Here is a 19,500-nt window from a genome sequence, read left to right as displayed (position 1 = left end):
ATATGGCAGCCATGAGGTGGAACTGTGTGCGTGCATACACACATGCGAAATGTTAACACCTAGGGCTACCACATACACACACACACTGCACCAACAGTGCCCACCCTGTACTGCTGTCCCTCACCAATACACATACACACACATGTCAATTGGTGGTATCAGTGGCAGACTCAGGCATACCTAATTCACACCCTGTGCATATGATGAAACTGTGCCACCTCCTGCAATCTCCAACATCAGTGCAGGAACAGGTAAACACATTGCTGATGCACAGGGTGACTACATAGAAGTGTATTAGTAGTATCATGTTGGTAACAGTACAGTGTGCTGATATGACTGTGTGTATATCCCAGCATGCCTGATGCAGTAACCGTATGACTGTCCTGAATTGTTATCTACACCCATAGTAAGTACCATAGTGTAACAGCTGCACATTATTGTATACCGGTGGTAAGGATGTAAACAGATAGCCACATACATAGGTAGCACAGGGGGGAAGCTAATGCAAGTAGTGATACGCAATGATGGACATGTACAGTAATGGTGGCAAGTTGCCCACAACGACTATGCAATGTGGATGTTTGCGCATGTTGATATGTGTGCAGTACCAATGTAATACAAATCACAATTAACTATGACATAATATCAGTTCTACCATGGACATCTGAGCTGTGCATTCCTGGATACATGTTGATAGTGCCTACATATTTGCACTGTTACCTACTGTAAGTGTTACCCCTTCTTTGTTGTGCAATGGACTACTTCCAGCCCTGCTTACTGTAGCTTTGTTTGCATGCATGTTCACTTGGGGTTCCCTGGAACACTGCTTCCACCTGCAATGCAGAGTTACAGTGCTTCTGTGGACTCCTAGTGACATCTGCATAGCATACTATACGTATGTCAAGTTCCCACATGACAGAACGTCACTGTCTGTCCTGTTCACATGTATGTTGCCTGTGACACATTGCACATGACTTACCTGGCATTTACCCACGTGTGCAGTCATATATGCCAGTGCTATGAAATCAGTAGCAGTACACCCACACATACACACCTTCAGTATGTTGTTCCCCATTGGCCCTATGTGTTGGTAATCACCATGGCAATCACACTACTATGGTAACATGTGCAAAGGTAACCTGTGAATCACCTCTATGGTCCAGTTGTGGTTTATGTGAGTCATGTGGCAATGTCACAGCTGCCACATGTATGCAGTCCACCCTCTCCCCTGGCCAGGAACGTACAACACATGTGGGATGTCAATACCAGTCTGACAGACCTGCACTGACAGCAATCTGAACACACTGGGGCATACTTGGAGACTCAGAATAGCATCCTGCCTGAGCATCACACACCTCCGCAGCTGGCACACAGGCATACGGTACGTCAGAACAGAGCACATACCACACATGGCACACACATCCTGTGTGCCACACACTCACAGCCTGTAGGGCTACACAACACACCTGCTACAGATGTGTCAGGTACCTCTCTTGGCCACTGCAGTGGTGTCCCGCTCAACAGGCTGTACATGGTGAAGGTCACAGTGATATGCCTGTGGGGCACTATGGTCCACCACAAAACACATGCATACAGGTCAGTCAGAGGCATGGACACATATGACTCAGTCATTGACCATGCCACTATGGATGACCTGAGACATACCTCCCTGGACTACATGATAGGGAACATAGAAGGGATCTCTCAGCATGTGGCACGGGCCAGTATGAGCCTGATCCTGGTTGCCATCATACCCTCACCAGGTATGCTACCACAATATGTAGGAAGGGTGTTCTATGTCTACATTCTGCTCAATCTCCAATGTCATTCATAGGGTATCCAATGGCTGTCAACGTGTGCTTACATGCTAGGGAAGCCACAATGATTTGCGAGGGGCAGCTTGCACGTGACACCCATGGGCCATTGTATATTGGCGAAGCCCCTTCATACACATATAGTGCCTTTTGCTGCAGGACATGGATTACATAGCCACCTCCACGGGTATCACACAGGATAGGACACTAACAGTGATGCTACACAACACCAGCAGTGTACACCACAAGATGCATGCACTGGACACTGTCCTCAGCATGGTGAACTGCAATATCTGTGCAGTACCAGATTCCTGATTCACGGCTCACAGGTGCAACCCATCACTGCCAGGTTATACCTCATACCATGCCTGTCGTCCCCTACACATGTAACACACATGGACAGGGGGGTGGTATCCCAAGGCACCACAGATACACACACCTCCAGGTTGTTGGCACAGCACAAAGCATCAGGGCCTATCCATGAGCAGCTAACAGTGTGTTGGACTGCCTTCTGGTTCATAGCCTGGCACACACAACCCTCCCATACACAGGAAACCCACCTATCCTCCCTAACAACACTGGCAATATGACAGTCTCAAGAAATGTCTTTATATGGCTGGACTGCATCCAGCCAAACATTGTGGGTGAGCATTACTGTAGCTACAACACACTAGCTGACAGGTTCCCAGCATGTGGTCACTGAATTGCAGTGGAACAACATGTTACCACTCCCACAACAGGTGGGAACATGCAGCACCTGTTCATCGACTACATGTAGACTATATGGCCCAGACCAGATGTGTATCCCCTGCTGTAGGTATTATACCATATACAACCCACACTGTGTAGACACATACCGCGTGCGGCCCCTGCACAGTAAGACACAGTCATATTGTTATGCATTGCGAATACCATTTATCCACTTGAGGCACGTGTCAGACATGGTAACTACTGAAGGTCACAGGTATATATGTGTATGTGTCACACACATACATCATGTCTGCATTGCCATTGCTGGTTTAGGCAATGGCATGCATTGTTATGCACAACAACCCACACATAGTCATATTGTGTTACACAACCACACGTGGCAGTTGTGGGTTTCCAAAACATACCTATCTGTGCTCTGACAGTGGTAATAGACCCAGTAGCAGAGCGCACTATTGGCATTACTGGCCAAGTAGCCCTGTTTGGCTGTACTGATAGTGTGGTGACATCCCCTGTGTTTACTGGGGGAATATGCAGCATGTGGTGTATTGTAGTATTTGCCAAAAGGATCTGTTCTCTCACGCTTGCAAGTACCCACACACACACACACACACACACACACACACACACTCACTTGCCATTTGCAGGATTCATACCCCTACCTAACTACGTCACGACACGTGAGAGAGACACATTAGCGAAGCGCACTATTCGGATTACTAGGAGGTTCCTCTTCTCCGGCTGTACTTATAGGGTGCTGACATCATCAGTGTTTGGAAAGGGTAATGTGCATCATGTAGTGTGATCTCCTGATTGCCAAAAAGCACATGTCTTTTATACAGAATTGCACATACAGGCACACTTGCAGGTTTCAAACCCCTACCTAACTATGTTATGACACTCATGACAGACGCATTAGCAGAGCGCGCTATTCACATTACTGGGAGGTTTTCTTTCTCCTGCTGTACTTATAGGGTGCTGACATCATCAGTGCTTAGAAAGGGGAATGTGCATCCTGTAGAGTGTTTTCCCAGTTGTCAAAAGGGACACTTCCCTCACACACACACTAACCCCCCTCCACACACACTGGGCAGTTGCAGGATTGAAACCCCTACCTAACTATTTTATGACACTCATGACAGACGCATTAGCAGAGCATGCTATTCGCATTACTGGGAAGTTTTCCTTCTCCTGCTGTACTTATAGGGTGCTGACATCATCAGTGCTTAGAAAGGGGAATGTGCATCCTGTAGAGTGTTTTCCCAGTTGCCAAAAGGGACACTTCCCTCACACAGACTTGCCCCCCTCCACACACACTGGGCAGTTGCAGAATTCAAACCCCTACTTAACTATGTTATGACACTCGTGACAGATGCATTAGCAGAGTGCGCTATTCGCATTACTGGGAGGTTTTCCTTCTCCTGCTGTACTTATAGGGTGCTGACATCATCAGTGCTTAGAAAGGGGAATGTGCATCCTGTAGAGTGTTTTCCCAGTTGCCAAAAGGGACACTTCCCTCACACAGACTTGCACACCCACTAACCCCCCTCCACACACACTGGGCAGTTGCAGGATTCAAACCCCTACCTAACTATGTTATGACACTCGTGACAGACACATTAGCGGAGTGCGCTATTCACATTACTGGGAGGTTTTCCTTCTCCTGCTGTACTTATAGGGTGCTGACATCATCAGTGCTTAGAAAGGGGAATGTGCATCCTGTAGAGTGTTTTCACAGTTGCCAAAAGGGACACTTCCCTCACACAGACTTGCACACACATCAACCCCGCTCACCCACCCACACACACACACACACACACACACACACACACACACACACACACACACACACACACACACACACTAAGCATTTGCATGGTTTAAACTCCTACCTAACTATATTATGGCACTTGAGGGAGATGCATTAGCAGAGCGCGCTATCCGAATTACTGGGCATCTGTTCTGCACCTGCAGTATTTTTAGGGTGCTGACATCTTTATTTCTACAGAGGTATGTACATCTAGTACTACCTGTCAGGTGGGGGATAGCATATATATGCATTTGCAGCCACCTACGTCAGGGTCAGATATGCACATCGCACTGGCAGGTTATGTTCTATACCATGCTTCCTGACCACAGGACCTGTAACACACAACACAACCAGTCCAGAACACCACTCCCACATCCAGGACACACACTTTGCTTCCCTGGGAACAGTGCCGGGATATGCAGGTGTTCACATACACCATTCCAGTTGTTAACATCAGGTAGAGGCATATTGTGTGTGGGAACTACTCAGGCCTCTACAGCTTGACCCTACAGCCACTACAATTTGTGGGTCCATGTGCTATACAGTACCGGCATGACACTTCAATCCCACATACTCATCACAACACAGTGTTGACAGTGGAATTATCCAGACAATGCAGATAGGGCTCCCCTCAGTCTGTTATTGATGCCCACTTACTGTTAGAGGTCCTCAGCAACCCTCTTCCAGCACACACCAACAACATGGATGTGGCTTAGCACATTCAAACCCTGGCATCTCCACTGTGCCCCTGCTTGACAGAGGCACAGCTAACTAGCCTCACACGTTGCCTTATGTGAACTACTTTACAGTGGCACAGTAGCCTACTGTACTGGGGATGCAGATGCCAAGCACACTCTGGCTAAGCTGTCATTCCCTAGGGCAAACAGCCTAGTATTAACCTCTACACCCATATTTTTGTCAGATGCACAATATTTGTTGCTGTTAGACTGTTTGCATGTCTTTATTGCCATAGCATTCCCTGTTCCTATGAACAATTTGTGTATCTGTGGAACATGTTTGAATATGAGGGCAATCCACTATATCACTTATGTCTCTGTAGCCATTTACTGTGTGCACTGGGCAGATTGCTGTGTTGTGGTTAGTTCCTGGAATGACACGTACAAATACCAGATATGTGTGGCCACCTGCTAAACGGAGATATGGCCCAAGTGTGTGAGCATGCCCAGTTCAGCCTTTCCATGGCATGTTGTCTGACATATGCCTCATTTATCAAAGTGTGCGAGCATGCCCAGTGTGAGCTTTCCATATGTTGAACTCTGCAGTCCACCACATATTTGGGTGGGTGTGAACTTCAACAATATCTCACTTTTATGGTTGTGTGTTGGGTGTCATGTTGTGTACTTACTGGCCAACTGCTTCATGTCTGCCACAACTTTGCATACAGTTGTCAACATCCTTTCATAATGCCCTAACACTGTAGTACCATATAGTGTACTGGTTCAGTACTTTTAATGTGGTGGACAGTATCCTGGGCTTTAGTTCTATCACTGCTTGCCATCTTTATAGTGAGCACAACAGACTGTGTAGGGGCCAGTTGTGCACATATGACCATGTTGCATTATGTTCAGATATGGACTACTTACACCAGGCTTGTCCAACATTGGTAGTGTATTCCACAACATAGGTGGACATTGGCAAACACTAGCGATGTTCCCTAGGCCATTTCTGATGCTAGTCACAGAGTGTGTTTGTCCTTTGACACACATTGTAACTGGAGTTTGCCATGACATATGTCATGGTTAGTATACTGTGCCTCCATCTACCTCTGACATAACAGTGATACTCAGGGTTAACCTACCATCTCCCATCCACTCATCAGGATTCCTCTTGAGGGGTGTCGATAGGTGACTCTCTGGCTAACCTGTACTGGGAGTTTACTCAGGAGTGGGGATGGCTTCTGTGTTATGGATCATTCAGTATAGCTTGTCCTATGTATGTCAGTGCTGGGGTTTAGGTCTCTCATGTGCATAGCTCACTGCCATTCAGATTGTACAAGGTGCAGCATGTTCATTGATTCCAGCTTGGACATGGCTTCATACATCAGGCACAGCTTGCCTCTGGGTGGGCAGTATGGCAGTGTGTGGAGCTGCAGTTTGTTTAATCAGGCAACACATGGCATCTGTTCATGCTCTTTGCTACTCCTGATGAGGTACTGTTGTGGACTTTACAGTTGATGGAGGTGTCTGCTGAGGTATATCCCACAGGGGCTATTGTAGTCAATTGTGACGCTGATGAAGGATGACTGCAGAGCCACAGTGACCTCCCCTTATCTAGATCTGACAACCTTCATGATTGGGTGGGTATATGGTATGTTTCTGCGAACACTACAGCCACATGTTTGCCCAGTGCAGGATATCTATCACCTTGTGTCCCCAGGTCTCTCATTACATGTTAGGTACGTAATGGGTTAACACCTGTGTAGTAATTGGTGGGCACTTACTGTATATCCATGGTGGTTGTCTATACACATTTCTGCAATTAGCTTGCTGACATGGCTATGGCTCCAGTTGTGTGTTTCTATGTGGCCCTTTTGTGGGTTGCTTGTGTCAGCTGGGGGTCAGATATGGTGGGCATTTTTTACTCCTCTGCATACATGTTCAGTCACAGTCCTTCCATGTTGGCCTGTACCTATGGGACATATATATGGAACAGGGGAGGTCCCAGGACCAAGCCTTGTGGGATGCCACTCATATCTGCTTTGTAGTCTGACATGGATGCAGCACGTCTGACCATGTCAGTTCTGTCCTTGGTCTGGTTTGCAACCCCTCTACTGACATAGGGGTTTATATTTAAGCTGGTGAACATATCCATACTGAACTCGTAGGGTATTGTCTGGAAGCATTTGCACGGTCCAGCTACGCTGTGTGGACCACATTGCCCTCATCAATGACCTTAATGACTGTTTCAAATGGGTCAAACATGTTTAGGGGCAGGATCTGCACTTATGACAGCCACACTGGGTAGGGTCCGGTGTCAGTAGGTCCCCGATAGCTTTATGTCTGCGGTACATACTGATCCTTTCCATAGCTGTGCAGACCAAGCATGTCAGGATCCTGGGGTGGTAGTTTCCAGTATACATTCAGGCAACACCTTTGTTGTGAAGGACCACTGTTGTTGTACACTGCTCTTTGGGTACATATCCTGTGGTAAGGCTGACATTGGTCAGTAGTGTGATTTGGCATTCCATTCTTCTTGGAGTCCATGTTGGCCTCAGCCCAGGACACCATCTCATACCTTTGCTGTTGTGTGTTTTGCTTTGTAGATGATGGCTGTTACCTCAGCATCTGCAATGTCAGGGGGCCAGCAGTCTGCTGGGATAGATATTTTGCATTCTGGGGGGGGGGGGGTTTGCACTGCACCTGTCAGGTTGTATGTTGGCAATATGTGTGTGTGTTTGGTATGTTGTTTGTAATATCTGTGTGATTCGGAGCATATCTGTGAATTCCCAACATGGTTCCTACCATCAGTTGAGTAAGCATTGTGATTATCCTTAGTGTCCTGTACAATTTGTATCTTCATAGGTTCATACTAGGCTATCCACCCTAGGGCATTAGTAAGCCTAGCTAGAGTGTGTGTGTCTTTTGCCAACCCTTGCTATGTGAATATTATGGCCATTTATGATTTTCTTTACTGTGCCTCTGTCTGGATGTGACACAGTGAAGACCCCCAGTGTACATCTATGATCATCCATCCACTTGGCAATATTCCTGTTGAGGGGTGTCAGTGAGGGGCTCTGCCTAACATGGATTGGGATCCTGTTCCAGGGTGTGGGGAGCCTCTGGGTTATGTATCTGTCCCTCCAGCACATCCTATTTCATTATGTGTTGAGGCTGACATCTGTCACTCTCACAGCTCCAATGGCTTTGATTTCCTGGGGTGGAGCATGTCCATTACTCCTGTGTTGGACATGGCCTTGTACAACAGACATACAAAGCCTCTGTCTAGGCAGTATGTGACTGCATTCAGCTGGGGTGTCTACAGCCAGGCAGCATATGACATATATTTGACACCCTTTATCCTCTTGGTGAGGTACCTTTGAGGTCTTCCTAACTGCTGCAGATGTCAGGTACGGTACATCCCTTATGAGTCATTGTAACAGATTATGGGTCTGATAAGGGAACAGTACAGGGGCACAGTGACCTCTGTTGATGTAGATGTGAATCCTTTCATGATACGGTGTCCAATATAGATGGTCTTCCTAGCCACATTGGCATTGTGAGTGTCACATGACAGGTTACTGTCGACTTGTGTCCCTAGGTCCCTGATTACTCCTTGCATACATAATGGTTTACCACCTATGTGGTAATTTGTGAGTACCTTGTTTGGTATTTGGTGGGACATTCATACTGTCCAGTGTCTTCAGGATGTCTTGGTGGGGTTCCTGTGTGTGAGAGTGTGGTCTGTCGCATGCTACAGACTGTAAAACAGTTTTGACTACAGTTAGGTGCACATGGGTGGTCTCCGCTGCTTCATGCATTGTCACTTACCTGGCCATATGGGTGTCTGTGCTGCATATGGATACTCCCCCTCCTTTGATGTTTTGGTCCAGTTGTTGGGGCCATAACGCATGATATGTGGTATAACCTGGTAGTGATGGTGTGCTGTCAGTAGGCTTGCAGCAGGCTTCTGTCACTGCACAGACATCGATGTTCTCCATACTGGGAAGTGCCTCGGGAGCATGCATATTGCAGTTTACACATCTGGAATTGGTCAGCATTACCCTTATGTTTCTTACCACTTATGTTTTCTAGGGTGGTGGGTTAGTCTTTTCGGCCTTGCCTACGTACGGCTCTATTGAGGTGACAAAGGCCTTATCCAGTATCCAGATGCCCAGGGGTAACAGGTGCAAGCCATCCCTGGAACAGCAGCATGGCTTGTCATGCATGACATCTCAAGCAGACAGACATTAGACCCTCTTGGACTGACAGCTGTAATTGCGCCACCTGTTAAAGCTGATCATTCTGTGTTTGTACTGTGGCATCATTCTTGGTGAGGGTTGGATGCTGCAAATGGCCAGTGTCATACTGGCCTGGAGTACATACTCAGAGAGCTCATCCATGTCTCTTTTCATGTAGTCCAGGGAGGTACATCTCAGGTCATTCACACCAGCATGGACAATGGGTGCATCATATTTCTGCTTGCTTTGGGGTGACCTGCGTACTTGTGTTATGTGGCATATTGTGGCAGCCTACAGGCAGCGTACTGTACCCTTTCCCTTGTTCAGTCTGGAGAGTGGGACAGCAGTCTGTCTGCCTATACAGACACCTATTACAACTGTATCAGGCATGTTGTTTCTCCTTCTGGCCTGTGACTGTTTGGCACACCAGCTTTGTGTACTATGTGTTGCATGTGCTATGTTTGGAGGTTGTGGTTGCTTGGGGTCTGCTTTGGAGGCCTCTGTTGGTGTGGTGTGTTTGTAATTAGGGCCTCCGGGAATGTTTTTCTGTGTTTATGTGTTTGGTTTACAGTTGTGATAGGTCTATGTGGGACTGGGTTTGTGGTGTATGTGGTTACCTTCTCCTCCTGACTAGTTTTGACAGTACTGAGTTGGGGGAGCTCAGCCTCTGGTTTGGATAAATGGTTGCATCTCTCACATATATTTGTATTTATTGGGGGGAGTTGAGGGTTGTCTGTGTACTTGGGGCAGGTGTCACATTGCCTCTGGATTCACAGATTCTCATTGTTGTGGCTGGCCTTAGTGGATTGTATGTGTCAACATATTTTATTGCCATACTACTGATCAGGGATTACTTCCCTTTTTATGTTTGTTCTCTCATGTAGTAGCTTCCTCATTCTCTTGCATGGTTTGGTAATGGCTGGAGTCCAGCATGCCAGATGCCTGCGTGTATGGCATTGTGTGTTGTTGTTATTTGTGATTGCATAATCCAAGCATTCCTGGCTGTGTTCATGGAATGCCTGTATAACATGTTCTGCGGTGTGTCCCATATTCTGCACCTGCACAGGGCCTTTCGTGGATTCCACATCGGTTTGGAGGGGTGCAACTTATTCTTTACACATGTTTTTCACTGTGGTTTTCTGGCCAGGGACTGTGGTCAGGATGTGTATATCCAGTGTGATTACTCTATGGTCTGGTCTTACCAGTGAGGGATACACTTCTCATCTTGCCATCCAGTATGCATGTTGCTGATTATCACATCCAGTATGCTTACCCCTCTTGTGGGAGTGGTACGTTGTTCCTGGGCATTTTGGTTTATGGATTCTGGGTACTTTTCTCCTCCTGTGTTGGTGATAGTATAATGCTCTCAGTGTATGTCTGGGTATTTTCAGTCACCCAATATAATGTGGTTTGGGGAGCTTGATATATTCATGTATTCCAACATAGGCCAGGTGCAGTTCCTGGTGTTAGGACAGTAGTCTGCAGCAGGCTATATACTGGGAGGCGGTTTTAGCCATTGGTATTTGACCATGGCTAATCCATGCTGCTTCTTGTTGTGGTACCAACATGGGAGTGTAGTTATCCTTGACAATTATTGCTAGTCACCCTCCTTTTGTAGCTTGTTCCATGTTTTGAGGCTGTACAGCACAGTATGAGGTGTAACCTGGTAGTGTTAGGGTGCTGATGTGAGCCTTGACCTAGTTTTCTATTACAGGACTGATATCAACATTTTCCATACTGTGTGCGTTTACACTGCATGCATCTTGCTGTTTAGACTTCTGGCATTGGGTAGCATTACATCTAGGTTCCTATCCCTTGTGGTACCTATGAAGGTGGGTTTGTGTTTTGAGACTTACCTATTCAGGGCACGCTGTGGGTACTGACAGCCTTTGCCGGTATCCATGGGGCCTGGACTGATAGGTGCACGCCACCCCTAGCAGGTGGTGCATCATGTCATGCTCAGCATGTCTTCCCAGGCTGAAACACATTGACTCCCCTTTGACTAACTGCATTACTTCAGCCAGTTATTGCAATTGATCATCCCATCATCATTTTGTGGCTTCATGCTTGGTGAGGGTGGATGTTAGTCAGGGTCCTCAAGTGTGCATATAGTACATGGTGTTACATTACTTAACACATGGCATTCATGCCTCAGGTGGTGTTGCAGGGCTGCCTCTGTCGGATGCACATATTACACTCCCTGTACATGTTTGTGAGCAGGTCATGTCATTTTAGGCATCCCTGTTATTATTTGAGTGAGTCAGAGGGGGTATCATTCCCAGGGTTCCTACTGAGCCAGTGTATGTGCTATGCGTTGCCTCTTTGCCAAGGCCAGGGCATACTGGGCATGCCTCCTTCTGCCTACTGGGGCAGGCTCAGGTTGTTCCTCCTCCGAGTCACGCTCTGCCTGTGATGGCCTTGGCAATGGTGGGGGGCTGTTTGGCCCAGCCCTATGCTGGTCCTGCTGCAGCTGTTTTCGCAAGATCATATTGTGTAGCATAGCACATACCATGACAATTTGGGTACATGTAGTTGGTGAGTACTGCAAGGCTCCACCAGATGTGTCCAGACACCGGAACCATGACTTGAGCAGCCCAAACACACGTTCTATTACATTACGTGTTTGTGCGTGTGCCTCATTATGGCATTCCTGTTCAGGTGTGTGTGCATTTCTGATGGGTGTCATCAGCCACGGCTCCAGTGCATAACCTGCATCCCCCACTAGGTGTCCGTGTGGGATGTCCCCATTGGCAAATGTCTGGTACAGCTGCGTCAAATGCCAGATGTGGGAATCATGGTAGCTCCCAGGGCAGCCAGCACACGCATTCATTATTATGCCCTGGGCATCACACACGACCTGGCAGTTGATGGAGGGGAAGCCCTTGCGGTTAATGTAGGCCCTACCCCGCTCACCAACTGGTGCTTTGGTGTGTGCAGTCTATTGCACCCACTACCTCAGGGTATTCCGCTATTTGCTGGAAGAGAAGCATATTGCTGGCCAATACCTCACGGGCATTGGGGAAATATACATGATCACCGACATGTGCTGACATGGCATCCAGGAACTGGTGCAGTACCCTGGAGGCTGATACCTGTGATATCCCCATCATATCACCAGTTGGTCTCAGGAAGGTACCTGTTGCTAGTATTCTTAGGCCAACACATACCTTGGTTTCCACTGGGATGGGTTCCCCTCTGTTGGTTCTGTGTGTGAGGCATGGCCTGCACAGCTCGACTATTTCCTGCAGGAGCTCTCTGTCCACTCTATAGCTCTCTACTATCTCCAGCTCATGTAAACCGTGGTAGGTGACCCTGGGCCTGTACACTCTTCTCCGTCTCCTCACTGTGGGTTGTCTGGCACCATCTGCATTGTCACCACCCTCAGCAAGTCGCCTATGTCTCATTATGACAGCTATGGCAGCCCCTAGCATTTCTGCTCTGAGTTCAGCTTTTTCAGTTTTCACTTCTAATAGCTTACTCCTGTCTTGCAGTGTCTCTTGAGAGCAACATCCTGCACTGCTGTTTGCAGAGTTTTAAGTGCTGGGCTGGGCTAGCTAGTATTCTGCCTGTGTAATTGCCTACTTCTAATTGTTTTCACCTGCTAGCTCCAGCAGTATTCCCTGCTAGCTTCCTACTAATTCTGTTGCTTCCTTTTTCCTTTCTGTTTCCTCAGGGGGGAGCAGCGTGCATACCAGCAGAAACACGCTCACAGTGGCTTACACGCGCACACACATGCTTACACGGTTCAGGATCTGCCTATTCGGGTTAAAACGCGCGCACACCAGCACAAACAGTGTTAGAAATCTACCAACACGCTCCCACATGCTCAGTCTGCCTTACACGCGCGCACACTGCCCTACTTGCGCTTCATGGCACACACACATGCGCATGCACGCCAGCAAGAAACTTTGGCGTAAGTAACAGTGTACACCTTCCATTTCTTGACTTTCCCATGCTTATCTTGTGGCACTCCTCTTTCCATGATCTGTGTCTGTCATCTGTCATGTAACACTGACCTCCAATGAACTGCATTTCTTTCTACCATTCCCCCCTGTGATGTCACCTATCTCCTACTCTATTCCTCCCCCTTATGTATATCTTACACTACTCAGACTGTGCTCATTTGCTATGTGACTGTGGGATTCAGTATCCTAACCCTCATTTACATCAGATTGCCTACTAATGCTTAGTTACATGTCTTAGACTCAGCTTCCCCCCTTAGCAACCACTGTACGGTGGCCATGTTGTTTTTGGTCTGCTGGTCCCTGCATTGTCATTCCATGTTTTGCATAAAACCCACATTTGTGGGTTTATAACCTTTATTTTTATGTTTTATACAGCGCAGCCCATTTGCACGGGGCTGCGCTGCGTTTAAAAAAAAAAATTATATTTTTTTAATATTTGCATCGGGGTACCTTGCCAATGGCCACATATTTGGCCATTGGCATGCTGCCTGACACATATGCACCCTTTATTTGGAGTTGACATGGCTCCATTGTGTTTTTTGCAGAAATGTACTCAGTTGTCAACTGAGTACATTTCTGCAGCTAACACATCTCTTACACAGGCTGGTTTCTGCTTCGTGGATCGCTAATATACCTCATTTGCATGCCTTTCGGCTGCAAGTGAGGTATTTAGCATATCCACACCCAGTCCGTGTAAGAGACGTTTTAGCTGGTCTCTTACACGGAGTTTCGGGCTGTTCCTGGATCGCGAGGCTTGCATGGAGTGTTACACGTCTCTTACACTCTGTGCAAGCCTTCGTGGATCCTGCCCATTGTTTAACACACTCTAACTGTTCCCCTTTTTTATTTTAAACCAGGGAGACAAATTCATCATCGTTTGGTAAAATATTTTCATTGTGACAATTGACAACAGTAACTTGTTAAATAGCTTTTGTTAAACAAACTTTAATACAGATGAATAATATGCAACCAAACATTATGATAACAATAATAGCAATTAAAAACATAGTGATTTTTCCTGTCTACCCTGTAAATAAATTACTAAACCACTCACTCCAATCGTCATTCCAGTTTTTTTAGTATGTTGTGACACCTGCACAATGACTTCTAAATGCATTTTTAGAGACTCTGTTTTATCAGGAATAAATGTACAACATTGTTCTGCTCTTAGGGCACATGTACCCTCCTTGGGACGCTAGTATGTAATCTAATGCCATTTGGTTTTGTAAAACCATAGTTCGTATGGCTGTAATTTCAACAGTAATGTCTGAAATTGCATTAAAGTGGCATTTGACAATACTTCAACTAATTTAGATAGTTTTCTTAACTCCCAAATGGCTTTTGCTGTTCCATACAATGGGAAAATACCTGATCTCAAAATTACATCATCTCCTAGATCCATATCTTTTCATTTTAAATAATGAAGATGTTGGTAAATGCATGATGTATCTAGGGTGTTTACTGGATCTCCTAGATCCATATCTTTTCATTTTAAATAATGAAGATGTTGGTAAATGCATGATGTATCTAGGGTGTTTACTGGATTTTCTGGACTTTCAATTATAGGTAATATGTCTGTTTTTCTTTTTGCATTTCTAATGCTTCCCTTTGGTAAATTTTCACCATGATGAATTGCTGGTAATCCAATATTGCAGGTACCATCCCATCCATTTGGTAACTATTTATAAGCATATTTACCACAAATAGGAAATACACCCTGGGGATCACTTCTGTGGCTCTGCTCAATAGGGGCACAGGAAATTAACTTTCTTGGGTGGCATAAACCAGGGAACCTTGTTGGCTAGGCTTACTCAGGCCCTTGGGCTGATAGCCTAGTACCTACCTATAAACCTATACATGTAATATAACCCATCTGACAGAGCAACACTGCTATTTACTACACTACCATTTACCTGCCCCATAGTAGGAGTTTTATCATGTACAACCATAACATTTTTATCTGTTTTACTTTTCCAACATGTAATGTTGGTTTCATACTCATTTTTATTGTTTTGTGAAAAATGATATACAGCTGTATCATTTAGTATTAACTGACCCTTGGATGGTATTAGAATAGGAAAACCATAATAAAATACACTATGTTCTGCTATGTGTTTATGAAAATTTACCATTTCAATTAGTGTAGTACAAGTACTGTTACCCACTTGGATGGTTCCATTTTGTTGAAAACGTGTGATTCCCTATACTATAGCAGATAACTATACTCTTGCTTTATGTAGTTGTACATTTATAATTTGGACTCCTGCTTCATTTATTAATATCCTCCAACTACTAATAGTATCTAGTGGAATTTTCACCAGAGACATGACCCCTGTTATTTTAGGTATTAAACTACATACTCAGCAAATAGAAACACTCATGCTTTATGCATACCAACATTGTCTTGCCAAAAATGTTTTAAAAGATGATGACCAATCTTGCTCATTTTTCCACATATCTTTACTCTCTCTCCCATGTAACTTTACAGTTTAACAGGTTGTAAGTACAATTTAATGCTACGCAATACAATAATAGCTAACATGATACTATAATTGCTTTAAAAATTCTTTAAATAGAAATTCCATTGCTGAATCATTTTGTCTTTGGTCATCTGAAACTGGATTTCCAAAAGGATGCACTTTAAACCATGTCAATTTCATTATGCTTTCTCCATGGGAAACCTACAAGAGAATACACTTAGTCAGATTTACATTGCCCACTAGTTTTAATAACTCTTAACTGATCTTTATGTACAAACATTGTTTTGTTTTTCTTTTTTCCTTTAATTTTATACACTAATGGTCCAATTTGTTCTGCTACTTCAAAGGACCATGCCAGTTGCTATCCCATGGACCTTCCGTTTGGAACATTTTTACCAATATCTTTGCTCTGCAGGGAAGGTTTTCTTCAGGTGCGAAAATTGGCTTGTTTCTCCATAGGTGGAATGCTTGCTCTCTTGCATATTAATCCCATATTTCTGTAAGCTTCTTTAACCATTGCTGATGCTTACTGATTTCTAACATAGGTCTACCATTAGGTATATCTGGATCAAACGGCAATTGTATGGGCATTTTGTGACCTGTCATTATTTCGTATGGTGAAATACCCTTTTTTATTTGGTGTTACCCCAATACCCATTAAAATGCCAGGCAAATGTTGTACCCAAGTATTGCCTTTTTCCAAGCATGCCTTTTTTAGATGTTCTTTTAATGTCCAATTCATACATTCTACTATGCCATTGGATTGCGGATGGTATGATACATGAAATCTTTGCTGTATGCTCAACAAATTACACATTTGCTTAATGAGATTACTAACAAATTGTGGACCATTAACTGATTCTATGACATGTGGCTAGCCCCCCATGGCAGAAAATATTTTTTTCATAAGGCTTCTGCTGTTGCCTTTGTCATGGTTTTGGTGGAAATTGCTTCTACTCATTTTGAAAAAAACATCCACTGCCACTAGTAGGTATCTGTACCCTCTTGTTGTTGTTAGTAAAGGACCTGCATAGTCTATTTGAACTGCATACCATAGTCCATCTGCTGGCTGCACCTGATGTAAGTGAGGTTTTCTGCTTTTAGCATTTGCCTGTAAACAAATTAGACATTCTTCTACAATTAGCTTACAGACCTTTTTTCTTTAATGTGGGTTCCAGTATTTTTCTTTTACAATCACCCATAGCTTATCAGTTCCTACATGTCCCAGTATTTGGTGATTTAACTTGACTAACTGACGTGCTAACTGATATGGTAATCCTTTTGTGGTAGTATATACATAGTATTCCATTGGTGGTACTCCTGCAGTCATGCACTGGTCTGTTTATTCAAAACTTGCTTTTTTTTTGAATGTTTATGAGATCTTCCTTGATTGATTGTTGGTCTAGCTCTTTTAGGGTTCTAACTTCTGTTTTTAGGGCACTAACGTCTTTATCAGTGTACGCATACCCTGGACGTTTTTTATCACTTTGCGCTGCTTGTTTTGCTAATGAATCAGCTATTGCATTTAACCTGAAAGTTTCACTTGTTGGTTTTTCGTGGGCTTTTACTTTTAAAATGCTGTACTGTCCCTGTTGATTTGACAATGTTACTACTTTATTTATATCTTTTAATACTTCTGCATGTTGTAATAGTTTGCCTACACTGTCTACAAATCCTCACCTGACCCAAGTGTCTATATGCAATCTTAAAGAATTTACTACATAAGCACAGTCTGAAAAAAAATTAGCAGGATTGTAATACTTTAGCACATACAGTACTACCTCTAGTTCAGTTCTCTGAGCTGACATATGCCCTGGTAACTTGATTAGTTCAGGAGAACCCAGCTGTAGATTCTCTGGAACTACAGAAAATCCTGTCCAACATTTGCCTTTGTTCCAAACCTGTGCTCCATCCACAAAGACGGATGGCTTAAAGTGGTCAAACTTAGATGCCAGAAATTGTACATCAGGTGACATTGTTTTTTCTAAGCAGTTATGCTGTTTTCCTTCATATCCCATATGGCATGACAAATAATATTTGTCCCCTGTCTGTATTGTGACAGTTTTCATTCCGAAAAGTGCCATCCATTTTGCAAAAAACTGTCTGACTAATACCATCTGTGATTTTACTAATCTCAAACTTGTCTATCAAAGCTTTTACTGCTTAGTGTGGTGTTTGTAGTATAATGCTGGAACATACAGTCAAATATTCAGTTTGCTTAATACCCTAATAAATGGCTAATAATTGCTGTATGCAGGGGTGATAGCCCAATTCTACTGGAGTCATCTTTCTACTACAGAAAGTAACTGGACATAATGTTTTTTCCATTCTTTTGTCACCAATATGTGGCCATTCCTGTAATAGCACCAAATATAGTTTCCCCCTGCTGCTGCTTGTAGCACAAATGGCAACCTTTGGGTGCTATTAATTCTGTAGCTTGTGCTAATTTTACTTTCATTTGTGAAAATGCCTCATCCTCATGGGCTCCCTACTCTAAAAAGATGGAGTTTTTCTGTTCCTGTAATATTTTGTATAGAGAAGCAGTCACAGCTGCATAATCCTTTATAAATTCCCTATTGTAATTCATGATTCTCATGAATTTATGAAAATCTGCTATAGTCAATAGCTTTTCCATTTGTAAAATGCTTTGCACATGGATAGGGCAAGGAGGCTTTTTGACGGTTTTATAATAGCACCTAGGAACTTCTTGTGACATAAAGTGAACTTTTTCACTTTTAACCTTAAACCCTGCCGCCTGTAAAGTGTGGAAGACTTTTATAAGAAACTGCACATGCTCTTCTACTGTTTCAGACCGAATCATTATGTCATCAATATAATGAATCATCTTTTTCTAAATGTTGCAGAATGGATCCTACTGTCTGGTGAAAAATAACTGGACTGTTTTGAAATCCCTGAAGTAATCTTGTCATGACATATCGCTGTTTTTTAAATGTAAAGTCTTTTCTCCTGAGTGGTACTGCAAAAAAGCCATTTGCTAAATCTATTACTGTAAACCACTTACTTTGTGACTTAATATGTGCAGCCAACTCTGGAACTCCCATAATCAAATGTGTTCTAGTATCAATAACAAGATTATAACTGCTGTGTTTTTTCTTGACTGGCCAGACTGGTGAATTTGTGGGACTGTTACCTTTTTGTATAATTCCTTCCTTTTCTCATTCTGCAATTCATTTTTCCGTATGTTCTTCTGCCTCCCTAGGAATGGGATATTGTTTTTGAAATGATGGTATATAATCCTGATCACTACCCACCCCTACTGGCATTTCTAGTTTTCCACAGTCACTGGGACCCTTGGACCACAGGTTTGGGAATTGCTGTTGCAAATGCTGCCACACATTCTCAATGTCTGTATTCACATAACCTGTAGGCTTGTCGGGTTTTTTAGGCAGAAAGACTACATGGGAACCTGCACTTTTTTCTCTCTCTCCCTCTTTCCCATCTCCTATTCACAGAATACTGTTAGGCAAATCAATTACTATGCCAAAAGGTCTTAGAATGTCCATACCGATAATAGTTGAATAGGATGGATGCATTAAAAATGCACCTTTCAATGTCTGTCCTCCTTTGCTAAATTTTATGTCTACATCTTGGCGACTTACTGCATAAGATCCTGTGCCATTAAATGCTGAAATGCAAACCTTTTTATAGGATTTACAGGTAACTGTCTGTTTGTTATGGATACTGCTGCTCCTGTGTCTAATAAGACATTTTTCCATAGTGACCCCTCTACCCAGATATCAATCAGTGGTTGTCCATTGCGACCCTTTTTAAAAGTAGTCAAGAA

This window comes from Protopterus annectens, chromosome 6.part1, assembly GCF_019279795.1.
Source record: "Protopterus annectens isolate FY-2018-M chromosome 6.part1, PAN1.0, whole genome shotgun sequence".
Lineage (NCBI taxonomy): Eukaryota > Metazoa > Chordata > Ceratodontiformes > Protopteridae > Protopterus > Protopterus annectens.
Note: the sequence above shows the minus strand (reverse complement) of the source record.